A 14,809-nucleotide genomic window follows, 5' to 3' on the forward strand; every position below is an offset into this window, starting at 1 on the left:
GCAGACTTCGTATGGTTGTTTTTCGAATGTTTCCAAGTGCATGGAGGCTGTAGAGGAGAAATCCCATGAATAAGGCGTTGTAGAGGTGCATCATCGACCGCACCGACGCTTCCCACGACGTGCCCCAATGAAAGGCGAGAACGTGAGAAATCGCTGTCAGTCTCTTTTTCATGTTTGAGATATGTGGGGTCCTTGACAGATTTCCGTCGACGATTACTCCCAGAAACCGATGGCTCTTTACGTAGGATATTGCTGTGCCCTTTATGCATACGGTATAAGGAGACATGTTCTTTCGTCTAAAGGCAGCCAGCGAAAACTTTTCGGTTGAAATCTGTAGGCCTTGCTGGCAAAGGTAGCCCGCAAGAATACTTGACACATTTTGGAGTCTCGCTCGAACTTGTGGGCGCGTAACTCCGGATGCCCAGATGCAGATGTCATCCGCATGGATTGAGAGTTGCGCCTACTGTGGTAGAATATCGGCAAGCCCGACAGATGTAAGGTTGAACAGCGTTGGCTGAGCGCTCCACCCTGTGGGAATATCAGAAGTGTCACAAAGCCAGCGATTCTGTTCTCTAAAATAAAAATGCCGAAGATCAGGACAAATTTTGGTCGTCAAGCACTGTCTTTTCAGGTTACCGAAATTCTCAAAAGAAGAGATATAAATATAAACTACGGTAAACTCTTCTCCACTTTCAAAAATGAATGTAAGGGTGTTCTTCTCTGTAGAGATGTCGCCTCTACTGGTCACTAAAATTTCTCATGCAAGCATGGTGTTTTCCATTTTTTTTTTCACAATTAGTGATTTTGAGTTCACGTCTGTGTACTCTTTTTGTGTATATATGTCCACAATGCCTTGTTTTTAAGCAGGATAGAATAAGCCTTAAGTAGAACTTCGTTAAATGATGTAGTATTTCATATATAAGTATTGATCTCTATTTCTTATTTGTATACTCATAGTACATTTACGATGCAAAGTCTCGTCAAGCTCTTCGGTCTTTTTTTGCTGAGTGTGTATGCATTTTGCTCTGTATAATGCTTAGTTTTGTGCCTAGTTTTCTTTGATTTCGTTTTACGTCCTTATCAACAGTTCTGTTTTGTACCGCCCCGCCGGAATTTTGTAATTTACATGTTTGTTTGTCATATCGTAGTGGGCTGAGGCCCTGTCAGGCAACAATATGCCTTTAGCCTAAGCTCCTTCATAGACAAACGTGTCAGCAAGGATTAAAAGAAAGAAAGAAAGAAAGAAGGAAAGAAAGAAAGAAAGGAAGAAGGAAGGAAGGGAAGAAAGGAAGAAAGAAGAAAAAGAAAGGAAGAAGGAAAGAAGGAAGGAAAGAAAGAAAGAAAGTAAGAAAGAAAGAAGGAAAGAAAGAAAGAGAGAAAGAAAGAAAGAAAGGAAGGAAGGAAGGAAGGAAGGAAGGAAGGAAGGAACGATCGAAGGAACGAAGGAATGAAGGAAGGAAGGAAGGAAGGAAGGAAGAAAGGAAGGAAGGAAGGAAGGAAGGAAGGAAGGAAGGAAGGAAGGAAGGAAGGAAGGAAGGAAGGAAGGAAGGAAGGAAGGAAGGAAGGAAGGAAGGAAGGAAGGAAGGTTTGGACTTTTACCTGTTTGTTGAGTTAGGTGCAGCGCTGTGGCTAATGCGAGGGTGATTATACCGGATTCCCAAATCAGCTATCCGAAACTAAAACGCAGGCAGGGTACCTCTCGAAGCGGTGAGAATTGTGGCTGCTGGTCCGACAATGTCCGAGATAATTAACCTAATCTGGACTAAGGCCCACGAGGGCCTCCGATAAAACGACATCGCGCACACGTTGGGCCGAAGACACACACAGTGCGGTCTCGTCGAGGAGAGAGCCCCTTCAGGCGAGAGCGGAGCTGAAGGCATACCATGATATTCTCAGTAATCACAAATTAGGAAGACAGACACTACCTCAAACAGGCAAAGACATCAGGAAAAGGAAGAGGTCATATGGAGAAAGTTACAGGCGGGGAGGTTTTTCTAACCTACTAGCACTAAGCAGAGGGGCACCCGGCGATCCATGATCCGAGGTGTAAATCCTGCAACAATATTGCAGATCTCGTCCACGTGATTTGGACATGGTGTGGACAAACCAGAGAGGAATATAGAGTCCCGAATGCTAGCCAGAAACGGCCAGCCAGAAAGAAGAAGACGAAAAGAAAGTCATCCATCTGCCCCTGGACACCGCTGTATACCAAGGGATCTCAACCTGCGGAACGGGAAGGAATATGACGGTAGTCAGGATTCAACTATTCTTCGCCCTGTGATTCCATGACGCATGCAAATAAAGTAATTTGATAATCATCATCATTATCTACACGTTTACAGGGCACACCGGTGTCAGCACTTCAAGCTCCCGCACCTAACGCTCTTAAGTGAACAATAAGGGAGTGTTGCGGAGAGTTTTTATCAGAAGAGGGATAGTACGGATGGCTGGTACCTATTCACTTAAAAGAAATCACTGCGCTATTTGAAAACGCGACAGAGAAGGAGGCGTAGGAGTCTGTCTCGCCCTCAGTCCCGTCTTCAGAAAGCGACGTTATTTATAATCCGTCAATGCTTCTTTCGACGTCATTTTTTTTTAATTTGTGTTTAGTGCGTTACTGCAGCACTCGACACACAAATCAAGATCCGCAACAATTCCAGCGCCTAAGGCCTGGAGATATGGATTTAAGGGCATGGCTTAGTTTTAGATCCGAAGAGGAGCATCTTGGTAATTGTGAAAATTACATTTTCGAGTTTGAACCACCCATCACAAGCAACCGTTCTCACCCGCCTTTCACTAAGCAAGCATAAAGGAATGCTGTTGGCCGCATATACCAAACTGGAAGCTTGATGTTCTTTGCTGATGGACAAAACACAGCAATGGCATCAAAATAAATTGCAACAGGCCCAACAATAAAAAGAAATATGCGAAAAGCTACGATGGATCGCGTGGATTGTTTATTCGCAGACCGGTGAAATCCCACGTGTCGCAATGAAAACAAATTCAACAGAATTATATAAAGAGGCTCTGATATTTGGAAGCGCCAGTACACATAATGAACAAAGAGTACCTGCTGTGGATGTGCGTCACAAGAATAAAAGCGCACTTGTTAACTGCAATACAACCGAACACTAGAAGTCTTCCTTGTATCAGTAGTGACGCTTGTAGCTACCTAAATGTCTCTGAAAAACCATTCTTAGTTCTTAGAAACGAACCAACGAAACGGAGTGTCTTGCTTCAATAAAGGGTTCTTTTTGCCGGAATCTTATCTGAGGATTGGTTACAAAAGTAAGGTTTAAGTGGGAGTGGAGAAAACAGAGGTAGTCGAAACTACGGCTTTTCTTGCATTGTTTTCTTGGAAAGACCTTTTTAGGAGAAATTTAAGGCAGAAAGCTGGGCTAGTTGGTGCATGGATTGAGAGGACATAGTCGTAGCACTAAAAAAACAAGGACGACGGGGTAGTCAAAGACAACACAGGCGCTGGACATCAACTGACTTTATTCTCAAGAACAACAACTAATTTATAGGCGACAATTAGGAGAATAAAAAAATCAACAATTGAATAGCATGCGTGACGGCACTTCCCGAAACAGGAACCTCAAATCTTTAGAATAAAGTCAGTTGATGTCTAGCGCTTGTGTTTTCTTTGTCTACCCCGTCGTCCTTGTTTCTTAGCGCTACTACCATGTCCTCTCAATTAGGAGAAATACTTTACATTGGAGTATAAAAAAAAAACTTCGTTGACACACAACGTCTCATGGCCGAGGTACTCGCCTTGCGCAAACTTTCATCACATCGGATGATTGATTATTGATAAGATATTGCTAGCAGTTTTAAAGTTAGGATTTTGACAACTGAAGAAAAACACAACCGGAAAACTTAACGATTCAAATTTAATAAGAGTGTTACTCTTAGTGTTATGTAAGGCCTCGGAAGAGTCTATTGCCCCATGGCCCACATATCTCGTTCAAACACGTCTCATGTTATTTCATTCTGCATTACGAGGGCAGTCTCGGTAGAGAGCCCTTTTGCAAACGCAAATTTCGCATGTGTGATTACTTGGTGTTCTTTCCTTAAGAAAGGAATAAGTTTTCGCTCCTTTAGAAAAAAACTTGTAAAATTGAAATATCTCTGTAACTAGGGAGCTCCCCTCTGTCATTGCCTTCATGCGAATCCTTTACCATTACAACTTGTAAGGGTCTCGAAAAATTTCGATGCGGAAAATTAAGACCAAGGTAAGATCAAGTCCAGTGAAGATCAGCTCTAAAACTTGCTTGATCGGTCGTATCTCAAGCCCATCAATGTTACAAAAGTTTCTCTCTCGAAAGTTCTAAAAACTTAGCGCTGAAAACGCGCCTCAAGTGTCATTGGACCTAAATATTGCGCACAGCTTGAACCATGAGTACTGATTGAGAGCGAATCTAGACTGTATGTGCATGTGCGCATCTAGACTGAAATACGAGGGGGTACCCAAAAGAAACCGGACTAAATGTTTTGGTCGGCAATGCTTCTGTGGTACCGCGTTTTGCCACTAGGAACGCATAGAACGAACACTCCATAGTCAGTAAGCCGAGTGCCGTCGTTGAAGGAGGTCAGACTAGTTTAAGCAGAGTTTTATAGTGACGACTGTTTTGTGTGAATGTCGTTTTTGCAATGGCTGATTTTCGTGAACAGCGTGCGCCGGTGAAATTCTGATTTTTGCTCGAAAAAAGTTGAATGGAAACTCTTGAAATATTAAGAAAGACGTACAAGGACGATGCTATGGGGACAACTCAAGTGTTCCTGAATCTAATCCTGAATCAAAGCAACAATCATGCCAATGGAAAACTTCAAAATCACCTCGCCTCAAGAAAGCTCGTCAGGTGAAACCAAACCTCAAAACAATGCTGATTTGTTTTTTTCGACTTGAGAGGAGTCGTCCATTGAGAATTTGTTCCGCAGGGTCGTACAGTTAGCCAGGCTTTCTACTTGGATGTTTTGAAAAGATTGGGCAACAGTGTGCGGTGGAAGCGGCCAGATTTGTGGCGGTTGGGTGACTAGTTTTTCCATCATGGCAATGCCCCTGCTCACACAGCCCTGTCTCTACGACAATTTTGGACCAAAAATGGCATGTCCCCTATTCCTCAACCCTCATACTCTCCCGACCTTGCCCCGTGCTACTTTCTTTGTTTCCTAGAATGAAAAAAAAAATAGGTGAATGGAAAGCGTTTCGCTGATGTTGCAGAGGTGAAAAAAAAAACGACGGAGGCACTGTCAAGCATCACAAAAGATGAATTTAAACAATGTTTTGAAAAATGGAATGAAAGATTCGACAAGCGTAACATTGCAAGTGGGGAATACTTTGAAGGAGATTGAAGGTCTGTGCTTAAAATGTGACCAGATAAGTTGAAACAAAAATAAGTCCGGTTTCTTTTGGGTACCCCCTCGTAATTCTCTTTTATTCTTACTGAAATCTTTTATTGAGCTTGCAGCGTGAGAGACGAGTAACGGGTCAGTTATCCTATCAGAGAGTGGTCACGGCACCCGATAGAAGTTTTGAGTCATGAATATTTTTGATGAAACGTCTATTAACGTCAAGGAAAGGTACTGAATGCTGAATTCAACCTAACCATACCGACTGCGACTCCTTCCTTCCATTTGTTACCTTTCCTTCAGTCTGTGCTGCAGAGATAGGCCATTTTTTTCTGCACGCCATTCTTCTGCGCCACATCCCCCGTTCCCCATCGTTCTCTTTAGCGACCGTGGCAGGCTTTCCTCTACGCAATCTTGGACCAAGTTCTTCATGCCTCGAATACCACCCACGAAAAAACATCAACTACTACTCTGAAACCAGTGGCATCACATAACGCTTCCATCGAACGTTTTCGAACATGCTTTCCACTAATATTCAACCTACCGTACGGACTGGGACTAAGTGGTTATATTTGTTACCTTTGTCTAAAATACTGCGCTACAACGAAGAACCCGTTACTCGCCCTATTCCCTTGTTTTAGGCCGGACCCATGCCTTCGTCTTGAAGGCACCTTTTTTTTCTGTCCTCTTCCCCTCTTCAGCACCATTCCACGAACAATTGACTTCCCGCCTCGCCCAGTCCTGTTAACATGCTCGATTTAACACAGAAGCTTCCCAGGCCCCCTGCAAGCACCGCAAAGGCCTTACCCACCATGCTGTTTTTTTTTTGTTCCTGGTGATGAGGTACTGCCCTGGACACCGGTGCGCAGTCCAAGGATGTGTTGAAAAACTTATGAGAAGCTATAATAGTCACTATACAGTGCTTTAACAAACGACCCCCGTTAACTATCGTGGCCGTCCCGCATTACCTGTTAAGGACCGTCCCTGTAGCGGCGTCCAGATCGTCCACGTGCTGCGCCTCAAGCCCTTTGCCCGTCGCCCGTCCTCCCTCTAACTCGCCTCCAGGATTGTCGCTGCCGTACTGAAGGTGGCAATAAAGCCTGCACCGGGCGTCCCCATACTCGCAATATTTAAACATATAAGCCATTTTTCGGAGCAAATTTCGATGTTGCCATGATCGGCGTGAAGTGCATTAACATAGGTTATCTTGCTAATAGGGCTATAGATCCCACATTCTTCTGTGAATAAGGTGATTTTGGAGATGTTATTTGCAAGATCATTAATATAAATAAATATTAAAAAAGAGCGAGCACTGTGTCTTGTGGCACACCTAAAATAACGGGGGACAAGAGTGAGGAGCCATTGTTAGTTTGTTCGAATTGATAACGGTTGGTTAAAAATTAAGCGCTACTTCATTAAGGGACAAAGACGAAAGTTTTGGAGATAGACGTTTGTGGGTTACTTTATCGAATGCTGTTTCGGCATCCAGAATCTGGCGTCGATCGGGGTGTTGATGTCAATGTTAGCGCTGATATGATTTATGAAGAGCGCTAGTTAAGCGTCGCAAGAGAGTCCCATGGAGAAACCACTCTCGTTTAGACAAAAAAGCTTGAAACATGAAGTACTTTTGCTATTTAAGACTATCCTACGTGCTCCATTAATTTTGAGGGAAACGGGGCTGTAATTATAAGCAGAAAACGGATCAGCCCTTTTTGAAACAATAATGACCTTTTCCTGTTTCCAGTCTTTCGAAGCAACACGCAATGAGAGCGACTGCTGAAAAAAGCACGGCAAAATGGTCTTAGTTTAATGCTTTTCAAAGATTTCAAGTTAATACTCTCTGTACGAGAAGAGGATGTTAACTTCAGTCAATTAGTTTTGCAATGCGCTAACGTTAAACGATATTGCAGACAGGTGAGTATTCGGAGGGCGGAAAGTGAGCAAGTTGATTTTCCGGCTGTGAGGTAAATACGTAACAGAAAAGAGTGTTAATAACATTCCGATTTTCTTGTCGGAGATAGGATTGTCATGGTTGTCTCGTAACGATAAATATTCATGGGGTTTGGGGCTAATAGTCTCAAAGAGCTGCCTGGAGCTAGTGCGAAACATAATAGGTAAAGTCGAGGGGCAAAGTGAATGCTAATTTTCTTGCAGGGGTTTGAAACTGCTTTCTTTGTTGCGGTATTTTTGCCAATTACTTAGTGTAGTAACGTGCTTAGCAATCCGGAACTGTCACTTTTTTGTTCTTACGGAACTTTAATTTTATGCTGAACAATGGTGAGTGGTCTGGTTTAGTTACAGTGAAGCTGAGGATGCATGTGTATACATCCTCAGGCTATGCATCTAATTTTGAAGTAGAATCCCGTTCGCTTCATACCTCCTTGTGAAAAGCCAAGTAAAAAATTTTCAAGAAAATTCGCTAGTTTTCCTTTAATAGCGTTGTAGTTGCCTTTGTCTAAGAGTTTTCTTCACTGTCTTTTTTAACGACTTTTATTGCTTAGGGTCACAATTGGGAGAAAGAGATATGAAGGATGCATTAATGATTAAAGTAATAGGAAGAGGTTAGCTTACTTTATGAAGTGCAGAAGTGAGCGATAGTATGGTCCCTCCGCCAAGGTAATTTGTGAATGGTACGACAAAACAGCGCTGACGGACGGAACGGAAGAAGAACAGACAGACATATGTGCTACGTGAAGGAGGGTTGCGCCGCCGCGGTGGCTTAGTGGCTATGGTGCTCGGCTGCTGGCCCGAAAGACGCGGGTTCGATCCCGGCCGCGGCGGCTGAATTTCTTTGGAGGAGAAATTCGAGGCCCGTGTACTGTGCGATGTCAGTGCACGTTAAAGAACCCCAGGTGGTCGAAATTTCCGGAGCCCTCCACTATGGCGTCTCTCATAGCCTTAGTCGGTTTGGGACGTTAAACGCCTTAAACCAACCAACCAAGGAGGGTTGCGCGGTGAAAGACCAGCTGCCTTCATATGCCTGATCCTTGCACGCTTGAGAGCAGGGCAGTCGCACAGTAAGGGGTGAATGCAAGGGGATCGTGGTGCGACGTGGGCAACAAATCAAGGATATCAGACGAACGGTCGGTCTGTCTAGTTGGTTCAGAAATAAGGAGATAATCCTAGTGTTACGCATGAAATTAGAAAGTTGTTTTCGGTGTTGTGGTTCAATAACAATTGTGACAAATCAGAACATACTAATCCAGGAAGGTTCACGAGGAGGGGGAGGAGGTGAGGGGCGAGAGAACAAACGCGGGTTAATGACATCCTGGTCGAAGTGAAGAGGAAGTAGGCTTGCGCAGGGCGTGTAATGCGAAGGCAGGATAACCGCTGGCCCTTATGTGTAACAGAATGGAATCCAAGAGAAGGCAAGCGTTGCAGGGGGCGGCTGAAAGTTACGTGGGCGGATGAGATTAAGAAATTTGCGGCCATATGGTGGCCACAACTGGCCAAGGAGAGGAATAAGTGGATAGACATGAGAGAGGCCTTTGCCCGGCAGTGGGCGTAATCAGGCTGAAGATAATGACGACGACGATGATGACGTTACTTCCTAATCCGAAATTTGAGCTCAGCTCATGCCTGATCTTAAAAGACGACGTCTTCGCAACTATTTCGCGAAGTTGACGCAGGTGTGAGAGTCATTACGAGCGAGAGGAACGGCATGTTCTCCCGCAGAAGTGGTGACGAATCCCCGCTTGTTTTAAATCTACATTAAAGTGGTCACCCACCCTGCCAGCCTGGCAGGTGGCAGAGTTTCTGGCACAATGTTGTCAATGCCAGTACAAGCGGCCCACATCTGTCACTATCGCCAGGTAGCTTAAAGCACAATTGAGGTGTCCAATGTCCAATAGGGCAGTTATGCGCCTTCCCTCTGGTTCAGGTGTCCACCGAGATGTGTGAGACAGATACTGCGCATTGCCTTTCCTCAAACACCAATTTACAAATTTTATCCACTGCTTTACAAGCTTCCGCTGTGGATCAGTGGTTATGATGCTCGGCTGCTGACCCGATAGACGCGGGTTCGATCCCGGCCGCGGCGGCAGAATTTGTTTGGAGGAGAGATTATAGAGGAACGTGTATTGTCCGATGTCAGTGCCCGTTAAAGAACCCCAGGTGGTCGAAATTTCCGGGGCCCTCCACTAAGGCGTCTCTCATAGCTTTAGTCGCTTTGGGACGTTAAACCCCATGAACGAACCAACCAACAAGCCTCCGATCTCTTGGTTTCGCAGCTGTGGGAGATAGATACTGCGCATTTCCTTTCCTCAAAAATATACTGAAGGCACATTCGAAGTTCTAAAGTGTGCGTGGCGAAAGCTTTGTGGTCAACCCACTGCCGCTTCCCCGAACCGCTTTGCGCGGAATCCCTGGGCCGATTCGGAGCCATGCGTCTCACTCACTCGACTGCAACGAGACGTCTGCCAAATGCAAAGTGTCATTCATTGATCAGCCGCCCCGTAGTCATGCCGCGGAAAGTCCTCCAGAGGGCCCTGTTTGTCGTTCCTGAGACTAAACGACTGCACCAGCCGTTCCACCTCCCCATCACTATTTCAAACAGCCGGCTTATGGCTTTTGGGGTGGTGAATACTTTCCGGGAGCTCCGGGAGGCGCACCTTACAAACCAGTACACGCGCTTGTCGCTGACGGAGTCGGGTCGCCGCCTTCTTGCTCGACTCCATATTCAGCACACCCCTCCAAGAGAGAGAGAGAAAAAAGTTTATTGTACAAGGAAATTCGGGGCACGCCCCAGGGTCACCGCAAGACCCCACCGCACTCAAGTGTTTATGTTCCTAAGGACCATAACACTGGCAGCCCGGCCGGTGCCGATAGTCTGCACGGCCGGGTCCTCCGAGCGCAGCAGGGGCTCCTAGTCCTCCCAGCTATTGAGGTTCTCTAGGTCCCGCGGGGTAGGGTCGGCGGGGCAGAGGGAAAGGATGTGGAGGGAAAAGGCGAAGGGTTCTGGACATAGGGCGCATGTCAGATTGGGGAAGGAGGGATGATAGTGGGCTAGGGTAAGGGGTGAGGGGAGAGAGTGTGTCTGTAGTCTGCGCCATAATGTTTCTTGTGTGGTATCTAGGGAGGGGTGTGGCGGGGGATAGAGCTGGCGTGAGGCTCTATAGGCCTGCGTCAGCTCGCTTAATGAGTGCATGCGCTACTTGGTGAATCCCCGATCCGAGGCCACCTGAGCCCGGTTTAAGGAACCGCGGGTTAAAAGGTTGGCGGCCTCGTTTCCGAGATTCCCGGAGTGCACAGGCACCCATATCAGCTCCACTTGGCGGGGTGGGGGTGTCCAGTATGCCAAAAGCAGGGACATGGAGTCGGCCTCGAGCAAAATTTAGAATCGCAGTTTTAGAGTCACTTAAAATGTACCGGGCTTCCGTGCGGGTGATAGCAAGTGCAATGGCGGCATCCTCTGCAGCCTTTGGAGATCTGTCTGGAGGGAGAGGTGCTATGAGGAAGGCGGATAAAGAGGAGTCCACCGCAGCTGCTGTCGCTTCATCACCCGCACAGGCAGCGTCCACACATACGGCGTCCGGCTCAGAGCCGTACGCTCGATTGAGTGCCTTCGCACTAACTCTGCGGCGCTGTTCATGGTGGGACGGGTGCATATTCATCGGGAGCGACCTGATTAGGAGCTCCCAGTGAAGGGATCGTGGGATGGCGAGGAGGGTTCGGTCGTTCGCCGGTATTCTGATTCCGAGGGAGTTCAGGATATACCGAACCGTGGAGGTTTGTGTGAGCCTCATGAATTGGGCCTGTCGGTGGGCCTCCACCAGTTCTCCGATCGTGTTGTGGAGCCCCAGGCCTAGTAATATGTCTGTGGGTGTGTTGAGGGGAAGATGACCCCTCCAATGGAAGACAGGGTTCGCATCCCAGAACTGTGGAGACGTGTCCTCCACGTGCGGCCTCTTCCAGCAAACTTGCCACACGGAGACTATAATGGTTGGCGCCTGGCAAGAGCGGAAGCGCTAGCCCGATATTATGGCAACAAAACAGGTGTATACTACGTGGACACCTCTGGTCCTCATCACGGGGGATGGTACACGGTCGCAGTGGTTCACAACAGCAACACAGTTAACGGCCTCTCCTTCAGAGCCAGCAGTGCAACACAAGCAAAAGAGGTCGCGATTGCTCTCCTGGCCTCACATTCCGATTCAAAATGCATACTCACCGACTCGCGAGGGGCCTGTTGGAACGTCTAACAATGCTGCACTCCCTTGCTAGCCTATCGAATCTGCCAAAAGTGATACGGAATACGGACCCCGCACACCGTTACCTTATATGAGCCTCTGCTCATCAGGGGTTGGCAGGAAACGAGGCAGCAGACGCAGCCGCCCGCGCGGTCTCTACCGGGCTGTTTTCTCCTCCCCACCCGATCAGGAACCCGATTTTAATCCGGTCTATACATTCAAAGATGTTGCAAGCTACAATCAAAATAGTCATCACCTTTACCCTAGCCCATGTAAAGGCCTGAAAAAGGCGAATGGGCTGCTCCTGCCCCGTGTTCTCACAAATACATTGATGTGCCCAGCAGCACTAAAACATTTTGACCCCTCATTTAGCGGCAGCTGCCCACACTGTAGTGCAGTGTCTTCTGACACCTATCACATGGTCTGAGCCTGCCCCTCCAATCCCGCCATTTCCCCCCTCCCCAACCCAACCCGGCAGGACTGGGAGGCGACCCTGCTCGGCTGCCACGACTTGCAGGCCCAACAAGCCTTAGTCGGACGCGCCCGGGCGGCGGCCACCGCCACTGGGGTCCCATACTAGGGACCTTCACCTAGTGTTTGTAAGCATCGGTTCCTTACGGGCTGATCCAAGCATACCTCCTCTCCTTTCTTAATAAATGTTTTCACCCCTACCTCATGGAAGAGTTCCGCCTTCTCCCCGCAGAATTTGCAGTGTGAGTCAAACGACTCCGGGTCTATGGCATGTAGTCTTCGTTGGTTGTTGTAAGTGTTGTCTGTAGCTTTCGGAGGTGTTGTTCCTCCCCTTTATCTAGTGTCTTAGCCGGCGGAGGGTACACCCGACGGGATGAACTTAAGTGCTGAAGTATGGATGAACGCCATAGGAAGCATAAGAGGGTTCTCACGCAGCTTCCACCCTCTCCGTTCGATGGCGTTCTACGTCAAACCTGCGGTAACTCAGGACGTTCTACGTCCGCCGCCTATGAACGTGGATGGCGCTGATGAACACTCTCAAGGTTAGGGTACTTGTAAACATAAATACCCCCGAAAGCAGAAGGTTTGACAGCCGTCGCCGTAGCTCAGAGGTAGAGCACCGGACGCGTAATTCGGAGGTCGTGGGTTCGGATCCCACCGGCGGCATGTGGTTGTCTTTTCTTCTGCTTTTCTAATCAATTAGCTTTAAGCGATAACATACTCAGTATTATTCTAAATTGATCAACACCACAAAATAAATAAATTCATTTTTAAAAAAAATCCCCTGTGCCCTTTGGTTTCTGTGGCTGTTGGCTTGTCATATTTATAACGAGCCCCTCATACCCCTTCCCTTGTTTGCTTAATTGCTTAGCGAGGGCCTCGGTTCTGGCAGCCTTGACGCCATAGGAAGCATAAGAGGGTTATCACGCATCTTCCACCCTCTCCGTTCGATGGCGTTCTACGTCACACCTGCGGTAACTCAGGACGTTCTACGTCCGCCGCCTATGAACGTGGATGGCGCTGATGAACACTCTCAATGTTAGGGTACTTGTAAACATAAATACCCCCGAAAGCAGAAGGTTTGACAGCCGTCGCCGTAGCTCAGAGGTAGAGCACCGGACGAGTAATTCGGAGGTCGTGGGTTCGGATCCCACCGGCGACATGTGGTTGTCTTTTCTTCTGCTTTTCTAATCAATTAGCTTTAAGCGATAACATATTCAGTATTATTCTAAATTGATCAACACCACAAAATAAATAAATTCTTTTAAAAAAAAAATCCCCTGTGCCCTTTGGTTTCTGTGGCTGTTGGCTTCTGTCATATTTATAACGAGCCCCTCATACCCCTTCCCTTGTTTGCTTGAAGTATGTCATTGTAAGTTAGTAGTGGGGTAGGAGGTTTCTTGGCCCAGGAGAGAAATGCTCTGGGTGCCCAGGGGAGAAATGCTCGGGCTGTGGCATGTGCGCCCTCGTTTCCTGGGATGCCCTGGTGACCTGGTACCCATATTAAGTGTTTGTGTGTGGGTTGGTAGCCACGGGTGTAGCTATCTTGCAGGATTTTAGCTGGTAGCGATGCGACCCTGCCCCTGAGGTAATTGCGATACGCTGTCTGTGAATCTGTGAGAATGTATTCTGAGCTAGTGTGTGTTGCAGCGAGAGCAATCGCCATGTGAGCTTCGTCACACTCTGGAGTCAAAAACCTACAGCCCTCCAACTCTTCCTCGCCCGTAACCGAGAGTAGAGTAAGCATGAAATATTTACGGGCGTAACACGGAGCGTACGCGGACACGACGAGGCGTAGGCCTGACAAGAATGTATATGCAGCGCGTTCGAAACTGTCTGAAGTCCGAACAGGCGAAAGCGTTTTCCGCACCACTTTGCCTATGTGGCACTGGTTTCGTCACCACTGGATTACGTCACACACAATTGATGACGAAGTAATGACAAATTACTAATTAGTGACTAATTACTGATTAACAACTAAATACTAATTAATTGCTAATTAATGACGCTCAAGCTTCGCCTTTAGGAGTGGAACGCGAAAGCCTGTTGTAGCGCTGCCAGGCAGTCCACGGAACACCACCACCCGTCCGGCGCGATGCCTTGCCCTTTAAACGCCACTCTTTTTGAGGAAAGGAAATTGCGCAATAATTGTCTGTCATCTCGGTGGACACCCGAACCGCAGCGTGCAGGAAGGGAGGAACGCCACCACCGGTTCGGCGCACTGCTTTGCCCTTTGAACGCAAGGCATTTTGAGGAAAGTAAATGGCGCAGTAATTCTCTGTCATCTTGCTGGACACCGGAGCCGCACCGTACAGGAAGGTAGGAACGCCACCACTCGTTCGGCGCGAAGCTACCGTCGCTTGTATGCCGGTCCTGTAGGAGGGCTTAGAGAGTCTCGTTAAATCTCGTGCGGTGCCCGGATGCTCTTGTTTCAGTGCCCGGATGAGCAGAATTCAGTGCCCGGATGTTGGCTCTCGGTCTCGGCGTGACGTCACCACACTGCTGACAGTGGGAGCTAACAGCATTTCATGTTTCATAGTTTGCCCAGCGTTAACATTTCCACATAGTAGTATTGGGGTTCCATGGCGTGAATTACAAGTAAGTTTACATCATCTAAGAATAACTGCCGTATTTCTGAGACGAACGTACACGGACACTAGTATCAGAAGCGTTTTCTTTGGTCACATGAGTACCGCAACTACTTCCTGCTCAGTGCTGTACCACCTGCTCAAATCGAGTGGCGTTTGGGTAATATTGGCCTTATATACGCGACAGCTCTTCGAGGTATTTTTGTATCT

At 47.3% G+C, this 14,809-nt stretch overlaps 1 non-coding gene across 1 annotated transcript; it reads left to right on the plus strand.

Moving 5' to 3' along the window:
* Positions 1-13,101: 13,101 nt before the first annotated feature.
* Positions 13,102-13,173, plus strand: TRNAT-AGU (transfer RNA threonine (anticodon AGU)). The gene has a single exon. It is a non-coding gene; the product is annotated as a tRNA-Thr (tRNA).
* Positions 13,174-14,809: the final 1,636 nt, after the last annotated feature.

Source organism: Amblyomma mixtum, chromosome 10, assembly GCF_055824585.1.
Source record: "Amblyomma mixtum isolate Tamu chromosome 10, ASM5582458v1, whole genome shotgun sequence".
Classification (NCBI taxonomy): Eukaryota; Metazoa; Arthropoda; class Arachnida; order Ixodida; family Ixodidae; genus Amblyomma; species Amblyomma mixtum.